We start from the raw sequence: 11222 nt of genomic DNA on the forward strand, positions 1-11222 counted from the left end.
GACCAGTCCATGAAATCTAGAAGCAGAGAAGAAAGAAGAGGTAGGGAGGAAACCAACACAGAAATAATTCAAGAACCTTTACAAGAACTGAAGCACATCATATTCAGGCTAAAATGGCTCACTGTGTCTTCACGATTAGGAATGAGAAAAGTACACCATAAGATCCAGCATTGTGAAATTTCAGAATACTAAATCCAGAATTGTAAAAAATAATAAGAGAAGTACTTAGATTGAAAGTTCACAATTCATTAAGAAGATTACTAATGAATTTGTCAGTATGGCATAGAAGCTAAGAGCATGAGCTTGCCATCCAACTCAGCTGAATTCAAGTCCCAGACACTGGCCCTCTAACTCTGGGAAAGTCATTGCAACCCTGTGGCTCAGTTTCCCGTAAAAAAGGACATTAAAGTAATACCTAACTTATAGGTTTGTTGTGAGAATTACATGAGATAATAAACATAAATACATATGGATGTGTGACTGGCACATATTTAGTGCTGAGAGAATGTTAGCCTTTGTTACTGAGCCTCTTATTAGCAGTTCTAGAAGCTAGAAGGCAATAGATCAAAGCCATCATAATTCTGAGGGTGCGTGTTTTCTAGTCTAGAAGTCTATTCCCAGCCAGTTAAGTATGAGAGTAAAATTTTTAAATTTTCAGTGTGCACTGTCTCAAAATTTTTTCCTTTTACGTGCAGCTCCTCAGGAATCTATGTTCTACCAAAACAAATAAAACTAAGAGAGGAAGGCATAGAACCCAGGGAAAAAAGAAATTTTATGCAAAAGATAGAAAGAAAATCCCTGGAGACTCCCAACAAGAGCTAAGCTTCAACCATGCAGATATGGAAAGTCAAAGGCTCATGACTTTTGTTTTTAGGAGGATGATATTGATGCTTAATGTCTGTGTATATAGTGAAAGGAGATTTGCACAACTGGGAAAGTGAACTATAGCTATATAGAAAGTTAAGAATAGACAACAGAAAAAAAAAATAGACAACAGTAGCATCACCTAAAAATTAAAAAAAAAAAAAGACAAGGAAAATCGAAATTTGTTCAGAAAGGGAAAAGTAATAACGGTACCCAATATGACTCAGCAAGTTCTCATGTTTATAAGGTCATAATACTATACACACTGTAATGGTAAACCAAAATTATGTTGAGGAAGGGAAAGAGTAAGTGTGTATGTGTAAGCTGGGGATGGGGATAGAAGCAGTGAAAGAAACCTAAATTTGTAATTTTCCACAGTAGGAAATTAATATGTAATGCCTAAAACTGAAAAATTAAGCTGTTTCTTTATTTTAGATTGATGGAAGTATGGAGGAAAATATGGTAAGAGTCAGTTAAAAGAAATGAAAGTGGCTACCTCTAGGGAACAGAAATGAAAACAGGTAGTGAGAGTTCTGCTTTTTTCTGTAATAAGTCTTGTACAGCAATTTGACTCTCTAAATTATGATCATGTGTAACTGTGATAAAAAATTATCACTGAATTAAAAAATAAACATTGCCCCCATTGTTAGAGCACAGTTAAATAAGACACTTGCTCATGATCAGTATTATTATGTAACAAACATCCTTATACTTTCAAACATTAATCTCTGACAAAATCTCTGAAGATTTATTTTACATAAACATAAGAGGGAGAATTCCTTTGTTTAAAAATGTCTATGAACTCTTTAAAGGATTTTTGTATATATTCACAGATTATTTTGCAGAAAAATTGTATCAAAATGCTCTCACAGCAGCAGTAGAGAAGAGTAAATCTCTCAACATATTCTCATCAGCTTTATTATTCTTCAACCAATTTTGTTTAGTATAAAGAAAATAGAATTTAATTGACTAATCAAAAGAAAAATTAGATTCTGTTCATATGAATTGTTGCCTAATAGTTAACAATTTTAGTGACTTCCTGAAGGTATTTCATAAAAGTCAATTATTAATACCCATGTTTAGGGTTTTTGTCTTTGATCAGGATATTTGGAAGAAAATGTGCCATTACACAAGTTATGTAATACAGGTTTTATTATGTTTGCTGTCTTAAAAATAAGCTTTATTCTGAGTTGAAGGAAATTAATGATCTTAGACTTTAAACATGACCTTTCATTTTAGAAGTAGTTGTGTACTGTGTATCTTAAATTTACACAGTGCTTCTTTCTTGAAAACACTATTCAATTCATTTAACAAACACTTACTAAGTATATACAGTGTTCTAGAATGTACTATGTGCTGGAACACAATGGTAACAAAACAGTTTTTGTCCTAAAAGCTCATTGTGTAGGATTTACATAACAGCCTCAGAAAGTCCAGATAATTTCAGCAATTGAAGGAGAAAATTATTTCTGAAAATGTAAATGTCTCTATAGTATGAGAAATAGAGGTGAATGACTTAACTTCCTGATTGCCAACCAAGAGCTTAGTCAACTTAGAAATTGCTGCACCTGAGAATTTTTAAACTAATCATGTTCAGGAGCAGTATTCGATTAGAGTTAAATATATGATATGCATATGTGACTCAGGCATCCAGTGGTCTCTATTCTGTTTATAAAAATGGATAGAGAATTCCATCTTCATGTTAAATATAGAGAATGTCTACAAACTCTGTTTTATCTTTGTACATTCTGTGTAACTGAATTTTTTTGTCAGAAGAGAGATGTGATCCTAGTTCAGAAAACACAAAATACTGTTACATGGTCATTTCTGTCTTTGAATTGCATTGTCAATGACACTTTAAAAGAAAACTAGATATGGGACCTGACACATACTTTAAAATGTCAACATTAAATTATATCACCATGGTAAGAAGGAAAAACCTCAAACAATTTTCACCGACTAGACATAGACCATCCTGTTGCTCTGCTTCTCAGCCTTAGTGACAGTTTCCCACTTGTACAAAAGCTATTTCTGTGACAGAAACATGCCTTATCTTTATTAGTCAGATCTGGAGTTATAACTCTCTCTCTCTTAAAAAAAAAAAAAAAGAAAGGAAAACACTACACTGCTTAGGAGCCATAAGAAGGGCAAATAAAATCATCTTCATTCTGTACCTTCCACTCACAGCACTCAGAGAATTTGGTTTCAATTTTGAAAAATGGCTTAGTGATTAGAATGGAGTCAGGGCACATTTGCAGAAAGGTTAATAATTAGGTCTTATTAAGACAACAGTTGGATAGTGTTATATAGTGTTATAAACTTCAAAGAGCATAACTCTCCTGTCCCAATGCTAGTGAGTAGCAAATTAAGGAATTCTTATCTGTGTGTCTCTATTATGGACTATAGCTGCCAGGCTTCTCGGTCCATGGGATTTTTCTAGGCAGGAATACTGGAGCGGGTTGCTGTTTCCTCCTGATGTGATCTTCCTGACCCAGGGACTGAACCCTCATCTCTGTGTCTCCTGCATTGGCAGGTGGATTCTTGCCCACTGAGCCACCTGGGAACACCTTGCCTCTCAACATGCTTCGTTAAAACAAACGCATAGAAATATTTTTATATTTTTCTAACCATTTCCCTATTTTTGTGCTAATTTATGTGTAGAATTGTAAAAAGAATAGTTTTATAAGTCAGACAGATGTGAGTTTCAATCTTGATGCCACTTAGTTAAATTAACTATGTTAACTTGGGCATAAACGCTCCAAACCTGTTTTCTCACCTGTAAAAAGAGTGTGTGTGTGCTCGGTTGTGTCCAACTCTGTGACCCCATGGACCAGGAGGCCACCAGGCTCCTTTGTCTATGAAATTTTCCAGGCAACATACTGGAATGGGTTGCTACTTCCTACTCCAGGAGATCTTCCTGACCCAGGGATCAACCCATGTCTCATGCCTCCTGCATTGGCTGGCGGATTCTTTACCACTACACCACCTGGGAAGCCCAGGTGAATGCCTAAGTAAAAAGTCCAAATAAAAAGAGTGAAATGCCCTCAAAACATTACGAAAGTCTCTACTTCTTCAGTGTGGTCTGTGCATAATGACTTCCTTTTAAAGAGTACAGTACAGAAAAGCAGAAAAACAAGCTACTTTACAATGGAGAAATCTGACAAGCCCTTCCCAAGGTTGACTTTAATAGTTATGAGTCATGCCGATAGTACCTACCCTGGATATCCTGTGCTGAGAATGACACTTCTGTTCTGTGGTCTTCCTCCCCTAAACCCCAGTCTAATTATGAGGGAAAACATCAGAAAAACGTAAACTGAAGGACAGTCTACAAAATGCCCTGACCAGTACTCCCAAGAAGGAAGAAATGGCATCTTTCTTTGTGAATATTTTTAGTTATTACAAATTATTTGATGATTCTGTATTTTCAAAATACACATTTCTACCCTACTGATGTCAGGCTTGGCCATTTGACTTTCTTTGACAAATGAAATGTGAGTAGAGATGAAGTGTGTCCTTATGAGCTTCTGTCTTGTGCTTTTGTCGTGCTGTTTTCCCTCTGAAACCTCCATTAAGGCTTCTTGGTTTATCAGCCAAAACCCTAAGTGAAGACAATGAGCTGCCCAGCAGAAGCATTACTATGGCAGGAGAAGGAAATGTCAAGTCCTGGGACTTGGAGAAGTCCTTAGGGCAGATCATCAAGTGAGGATCCTTGGCTTCCTGCAGGAAGGAATTCAAGATGGAGCCAAAGAAAAGGAAAAGCAAGTTTATTTAGAGAGATATGTACCATAGGCAGAATGCTGACTGTCTCAGAAAGTCAGGGTGGCCCCAGGGCAGGGGAGTTGGTTTTTATGGTCTGAGTAACATCACATGCTAACAAGTGGGAGCAATATCCTTGCTAATTTGGGGAAAGGTGGGGATTTCCCAGGAATTGGACCACCACCCACTTTTTAGCCTTTTATAGTTTGTCTCAGAACTGTCATGGCTTCCCAGGTGGCTCAGTGGTAAAGAATTCTTCTGCCAGTGTAGGAGATGCAGGTTCGATCCCTGGGTCTGGAAGATCCCCTGGAAAAGGGAATAACAACTCACTCCAGTATTCTTGCTTGGAAAATTCCATGGACAGAGGAGCCTGGCAAGCTATAGTCTGCTGCTGCCGCTAAGTCACTTCAGTCATGTCCGACTCTGTGCGACCCCATAGACAGCAGCCCACCAGGCTCCCCCGTCCCTGGGATTCTCCAGGCAAGAACACTGGAGTGGGTTGCCATTTCCTTCTCCGATGCATGAAAGTGAAAAGTGTAAGTGAAGTCACTCAGTCATGTCAGACTCTTCACAGCTCCATGGACTGCAGCCTACCAGGCTCCTTCGTCCATGGGATTTTCCAGGCAAGAATACTGGAGTGGGATGCCATTGCCTTCTATAGTCTAGGGTGTCACAAAGAATCGGACACAACTGAGCGCATATTCACGATCAGAACTGTCAGTGGGCTAAGGGGGAGTGATTTTTTGTATTACAATTGAGGTATGGATGAGCTAAAGGTCAGTCATCTGACTATTCTGGAAGCCATCTTGGCTTCGTGTGGTTCCAGCTGGTTTTTATTGCATCCTAACAGTTGTGCCCCTTCTTCATTTATCTGGTAATTGGGTTCTGCCCCTTCTTTTTCTGCCTCATTACCAAGCAAAGGGCTTGTTGCCTGATGCACATAGAAGCCAATATTTTGGTGCTGGCTTTTAAGAAAAGAAACATTATTGTGAGGGTCAATCAGCAGTGAGACAGGAGGTATGGCTCAATTTTGCCAAACTGGAACTCAGTCAAGGACTTACCTGGTGGCTCACATGGTAAAGCCTCTGCCTACAATGTGGGAGACCAGGGTTCAATCGCCGGGTCAGGAAGATCTCCTGGAGAAGGAAATGGCAACCCACTCCAGTATTCTTGCCTGGAAAATCCCATGGATGGAGGAACCTGGGAGGCTATAGTCCATGGGGTCACAAAGAGTCAGACATGACTGTGTGACTTCACTTTACTTTTTAGGGGCTCAGTCAAACTATTTTAAGTTAGAGGAGAGGGTTGGGATTCAGAGGTGCAAGTGAGACTTTGGAACTTGGTCATTGTGGTACAGTAAGAGGACTTCAGTCTGGGCCCTCTGCTTCTGACAGTGTTCCTGCTTTCAGGTTCCAGTCCACATCTGGGTCTTTGTCGGGGAGAAACTTTAGCTCTGGGTGTTGTTTCAGGTCAAGATCTCCTCTGGATATGCTTCAGGTTTTGGTCTTTCGTCTCTGAAAAGTAACTCAGTATCTTTTTTAAAATACTGTTTATTTTATATTGGAATATAGCCAGTTAATAATGCCATGAGAGTTTCAGGTGAACAGCAAAGAACTCAGCCATACATATCTTGTTATAAAACAAGAAAGGGCCATTTTGGGGCTGGCTTTGTGGTTGCAACAATTGACCTATGAGAGACATGCAGTATGAGAGAAAAAGAAATGTTATTGTTATAAGTTACTGAGATGTTGGGGTAATTTTTTGACAGCAAAACTGAACTTAAGCTGAGGACCTAGCTTTAATCAAGCAATGAAGTTCATACCTTTTTCCCTTCTCTTCTTCAATGTTCCCTCCCATCTCCTCCCCCTCTTCTTCTACCAGCTTCTCACCATTATGCATTAATCACATATTAATTTCTGAGTTTATCCTTCCTCTAGTAACTACCTTTAGACTTGAGCATTCCAGCTGCTCTTCTTAAATTTGCTTTTAGCTATTTCCATCATTTTCATTTTTCTGATGTTTTTAGCCAGAGGCACTGGTGACTGATTGAGGCTCAGATAAAAATCCCTCAGCTCCTCACATGCCTTGCCCCTTATTCTCACCACATTGGTGTCCTAATGAAATCATTTAAAATTAACATCCAGAAACTATTTGGATGGAAAAAGAAACCACCACAAGGGAAATTAGGATTGTTTTAAAAGAGGTTAGGAGCTGCTTATAAGCATGTAAGTCTTGTCCTCTCTCTCTCTTTTTTTTTTTTTTCCTTTTTGTATCAACTACCTCTTGAATCATTGCCCAGTTGCCAGCTGCAAGTCCTAGCTCCCAAGAATGTCTGGCCAAGCCTAAAATTCTAGTTGACTCATCCAACCTTCATGTTCACCCAGAACTTACTTAAGCATCCAAAATAACTTAAAAATTAGATTGCATTTTCCTAAGATATCTGCACCTGGTAAATGATGCAAAGGGTAAATGGGCAGAAAAGACTCCTCTTAATCATGTCTCATTTCAACTCACATGCATGCAACTTACATGGGGGGAAATGTCATTAGATTCACCCAACCTTCACAGAGTCAAACTATCCAATCAACTATCTTTGCAGGAAGCAGATGTCCACAGCACAAAGCCAGAGACTCTGTAAAGGGGTGATGCTGTCAGATCATAGGAGGAGCTGCCATTCTGAAGTCAGGTGAAGTTCACGTCAGCTTCAGGATTAATTTCACTGGCACAGGAAGCAAGCTCACTGGCATCAGGCAAGCACACACACAACTTTTTCTAGACCTGTTTGGAAAAAAAAGTAAGGGGTTTGATTTTCCTTCTCAACTTCTATCTTAGATTCATATTGCTCTCTATGGAGTTTGTTTATCTCTCTCATCTGAAGATACAGGATATGTTTGCTCAGGTGGGTGCTATGGCATCAGGAGCCAAATTTGAGAAGAAAGTCAGTCTGCAAAATAGTTGGTTGTTGAGGAGTAGTGGCCTGTGTGCTTCTCTCCATGAAAAATCCTGTTAGCACCCCCATGCTGGGGATTTAGGGGGCTGGGGTATCAGGATACATTTTCCTGGTGCAGAAACTTAATAAATGTGTAGTTCAGAAAGACAGAAAATTGTCTGGTTTATTTTGCCACATACCAATGGTATCTGGGCAAAATTTGGATCAATCAGATTCCAAATCCTATGAGGCTATGATGGTAATTTAGATTCTATAGCTTTTCAAAGCTGAAAATTAGGCAATTTTCACAATGTATAAAAAATCTCTGCAGAATTTCCACTACTATTCCTCTCCATACTAAGATGGAGGAGAGAGGAGAGTGAGTTGGGGCAATCCACCTGTGAAACACTTAATTACCTTACAGGTTTTATTTTGTTTGGCAAACTGAACCTTGATATTTTTCTGAGCTCACTGTGAAAATCTTTCAGTTCAGATCAGTCGCTGAGTTGTGCCCAACTCTTTGTGACCCCATGGACTATAGCACACCAGGCTTCCCTGTCCATCACCAACTCCCAGAGCCTACTCAAATTCATGCCCATCGCATCAGTGATGCCATCCAAACATCTCATCCTCTGTCTTCCCCTTCTGCCTTCAACCTTTCCCAACATCAGGGTCTTTTCAAATGAGTCAGTTCTTCACATCAGGTGACAAAAGTATTGGAGTTTCAGCTTCAGCCTCAGTCTTTCCAATGAATATTCAGGACTGCTTTCCTTTAGGATGGACTGGTTGGATCCCCTTGCAGTCCGAGGGACTCTCAAGAGTCTTCTCTAACACCACAGTTCAAAAGCGTCCATTCTTTGGCTGAAAATCTTTGCTGGCCATCTATTTTTTCCTATTCTTAGTTCAGTTGTTTTTGTTTGTGTGTGTTTTTAAAGATTGTTTTATTATATACTTTAAATCTTATTTTTAAAGTTTTATGGGAACAAGAGCCAATTTCTTAGATCCTTTATACCTTTTTCATGTACAAAGTTCATAACATGGTCTTATAAGGACTTTTTAAAATATATTTTTGAGCATAGCTTATACAGTCTTATTGAAGGCAAATAGGAAAGTTGCATATTAAATATTTTGATCACCACATACAATTGCTAAGAAGAATAAGTCTTAGAAACAAAAATATGCAAACATAGTAAAAAAAAAACAAAAAACAAAGATTACCAAACAGATGGTTATCATCTTGACAACTTGAGACAGAGGTTAAACTCAGAAAGTACAACTTTTGAACTCCTGAAAGAAAGGAATGCACCCTTAAAAAATCAAAAGGTAGAACCCAATACTTTTCAGAATATATTGTTTTGTGGCTTGTTAGAACTTGACATGAGGCACTGATGAGATCTAAATTAAACATAATGAATTGCTAATATGGTGTGTACTTGTGATTCAAAGGTGATTCAAAGAAAACTATTATTTGGAAAACAATGTTCAAACATTAGCGTACTACATTAAAATATGGGACATGGACAGAGACTAGTGACCTAGGTGAGGTGCTAAAGATAAAATTCCCTGGAGAAGTTCTAACTTCTTTAAGTAGTTCTCAGTCTGTGGTTAGTTAAGATCTTTGGAGGAGAATGTAAAAATAGCCTGAGATTTGGGGGACATTTTTTTCCTTGGAATGCACACTAGACTGCTCAAGTAAGTTATTTACTTCCTTACATATAAAGTTTAGATATTGCAGATGTTTGGGGTTCCTTGATAAGTAACATAACATACATATAATAAAGAAATAATAAATTCTAATATAAGTACATAGAAAAAAGTGTTCCGGACATTTGTACTAGACAATGGTATTAGTCACATAATAAGACTAACCTGTAAATTTAAGTTAAATGCATATGTTTTTTGTTAATAACTAGCTTCAGTGTTAAATACTTTTCCTCAAACCCCTCTAACCCCTCTCAAAAAAAAAGAAAAAAAATTCACGCCTTTTTATTCACTCCACATGTACTCCAAAGAAATATCGATACTTATTTTAATTTAAATTAATCATCTGTCACTCATTTCATTGGAGTAGTGACCTCTCAGCTTTTTATTCCAGGAGCTACATTTTACACATTCATAGTGATCTTAGAGTCTTTCTGATGGAATAAGAAGTAATTGGCACATTTGTGCCTTGTCTGTTGTGCTTCCTGCAGTTGGAGTGCCATGGCTCTAAATCTAGTAGATGTTATTCATCCTTTAAAGTCTAAGTCAGTAGTGTCTCCTTCTTAAAGATTTTGCTGTACGAAGTAGGACTAATAATCTGTTTATTTACATTTATTAAAATCTTATGCTCAAATATGTAACTATTCCAAACTTTTTTTCTCTTTCACAAAATTTATTTCACATTCTAGCTGGTGGCATTGGATTTAAAATTAGCAGTGAATTTCAAGTATTTGAATTAAAACTTCATACTTCCTCCACTAGTTACTGGTTAAAAAAAAAAATTCTAGGCTTTTATATTCCAGTGCTGATTATTTTTTGTTTTTGCTTTTTTTCTACAGCAGTGCCTCTGGTTTCTTTCTTTTTCTTTCTATTTGTGTGGCAAAGTTGGTTTATCTTCATGTGTACCTTATATTATTATAATTGCTATTTTCTAATTATTCATAACCATCATAAATTAATTAATTGATATATTATGGCCATATCTGAGGGCATGTCATATCCAGAACTGTTCTCATATTCCTTAATTATGATCATCTTTTTCAACAATGGAAGTAAACATTTTTACTAAGGAATCTTTGACTTTTGAGGATTCTTTTGTTTTACATTTAAGACAATAAAATTTTTGATTGAAGAGTAATTGATTTACAATATTGTGTCAGTTCCAGGTGTACAGCAAAGTGATTCAGTTTTTTTTTTTCTTTTTCCACTGGTGGGGGAGAGTGAGGATGATGTTACTATCAATGAACTTTTTTTTTCCCCATTTATTTTTATTAGTTGGAAGATAATTACTTTTCAATATTATAGTGGTTTTTGTCATACATTGACATGAATCAGCCATGGATTTACATGTATTCCCCATCCGGATCCCCCCTCCCACCTCCCTCTCCACCCGATCCCTCTGGGTCTTCCCAGTGCACCAGGCCCGAGCACTTGTCTCATGCATCCAACCTGGGCTGGTGATCTGTTTCACCCTAGATAATATACATGTTTCGATGCTGTTCTCTTGAAACATCCCACCCTCGCCTTCTCCCACAGAGTCCAAAAGTCTGTTCTGTACATCTGGGTCTCTTTTTCTGTTTTGCATATAGGGTTATTGTTACCATCTTTATAAATTCCATATATATGCGTTAGTATACTGTATTGGTCTTTATCTTTCTGGCTTACTTCACTCTGTATAATGGGCTCCAGTTTCATCCATCTCATTAGAACTGATTCAAATGAATTCTTTTTAATGGCTGAGTAATATCCCATGGTGTATATGTACCACAGCTTCCTTATCCATTCGTCTGCTGATGGGTATCTAGGTTGCTTCCATGTCCTGGCTATTGTAAACAGTGCTGTGATGAACATTGGGGTGCACGTGTCTCTTTCAGATCTGGTTTCCTTGGTGTGTATGCCCAGAAGTGGGATTGCTGGGTCACATGGCAGTTCTGTTTCCAGTTTTTTAAGAAATCTCCACACTGTTCTCCAT

General features: G+C 37.8%; 1 long non-coding RNA gene across 1 annotated transcript in view; it reads left to right on the top strand.

The window, feature by feature from the left end:
- The window catches only part of LOC139034749 (uncharacterized), a 242329-nt gene extending 231825 nt beyond the window's left edge, over nt 1-10504 (top strand). The window contains exon 4 of the long non-coding RNA XR_011487284.1: nt 7220-10504. This is a non-coding gene — a long non-coding RNA (uncharacterized lncRNA). The remainder of the gene's footprint in view (nt 1-7219) is intronic.
- The last annotated feature ends 718 nt before the right edge of the window (nt 10505-11222 follow it).

This window comes from Odocoileus virginianus, chromosome 4, assembly GCF_023699985.2.
Source record: "Odocoileus virginianus isolate 20LAN1187 ecotype Illinois chromosome 4, Ovbor_1.2, whole genome shotgun sequence".
Lineage (NCBI taxonomy): Eukaryota > Metazoa > Chordata > Mammalia > Artiodactyla > Cervidae > Odocoileus > Odocoileus virginianus.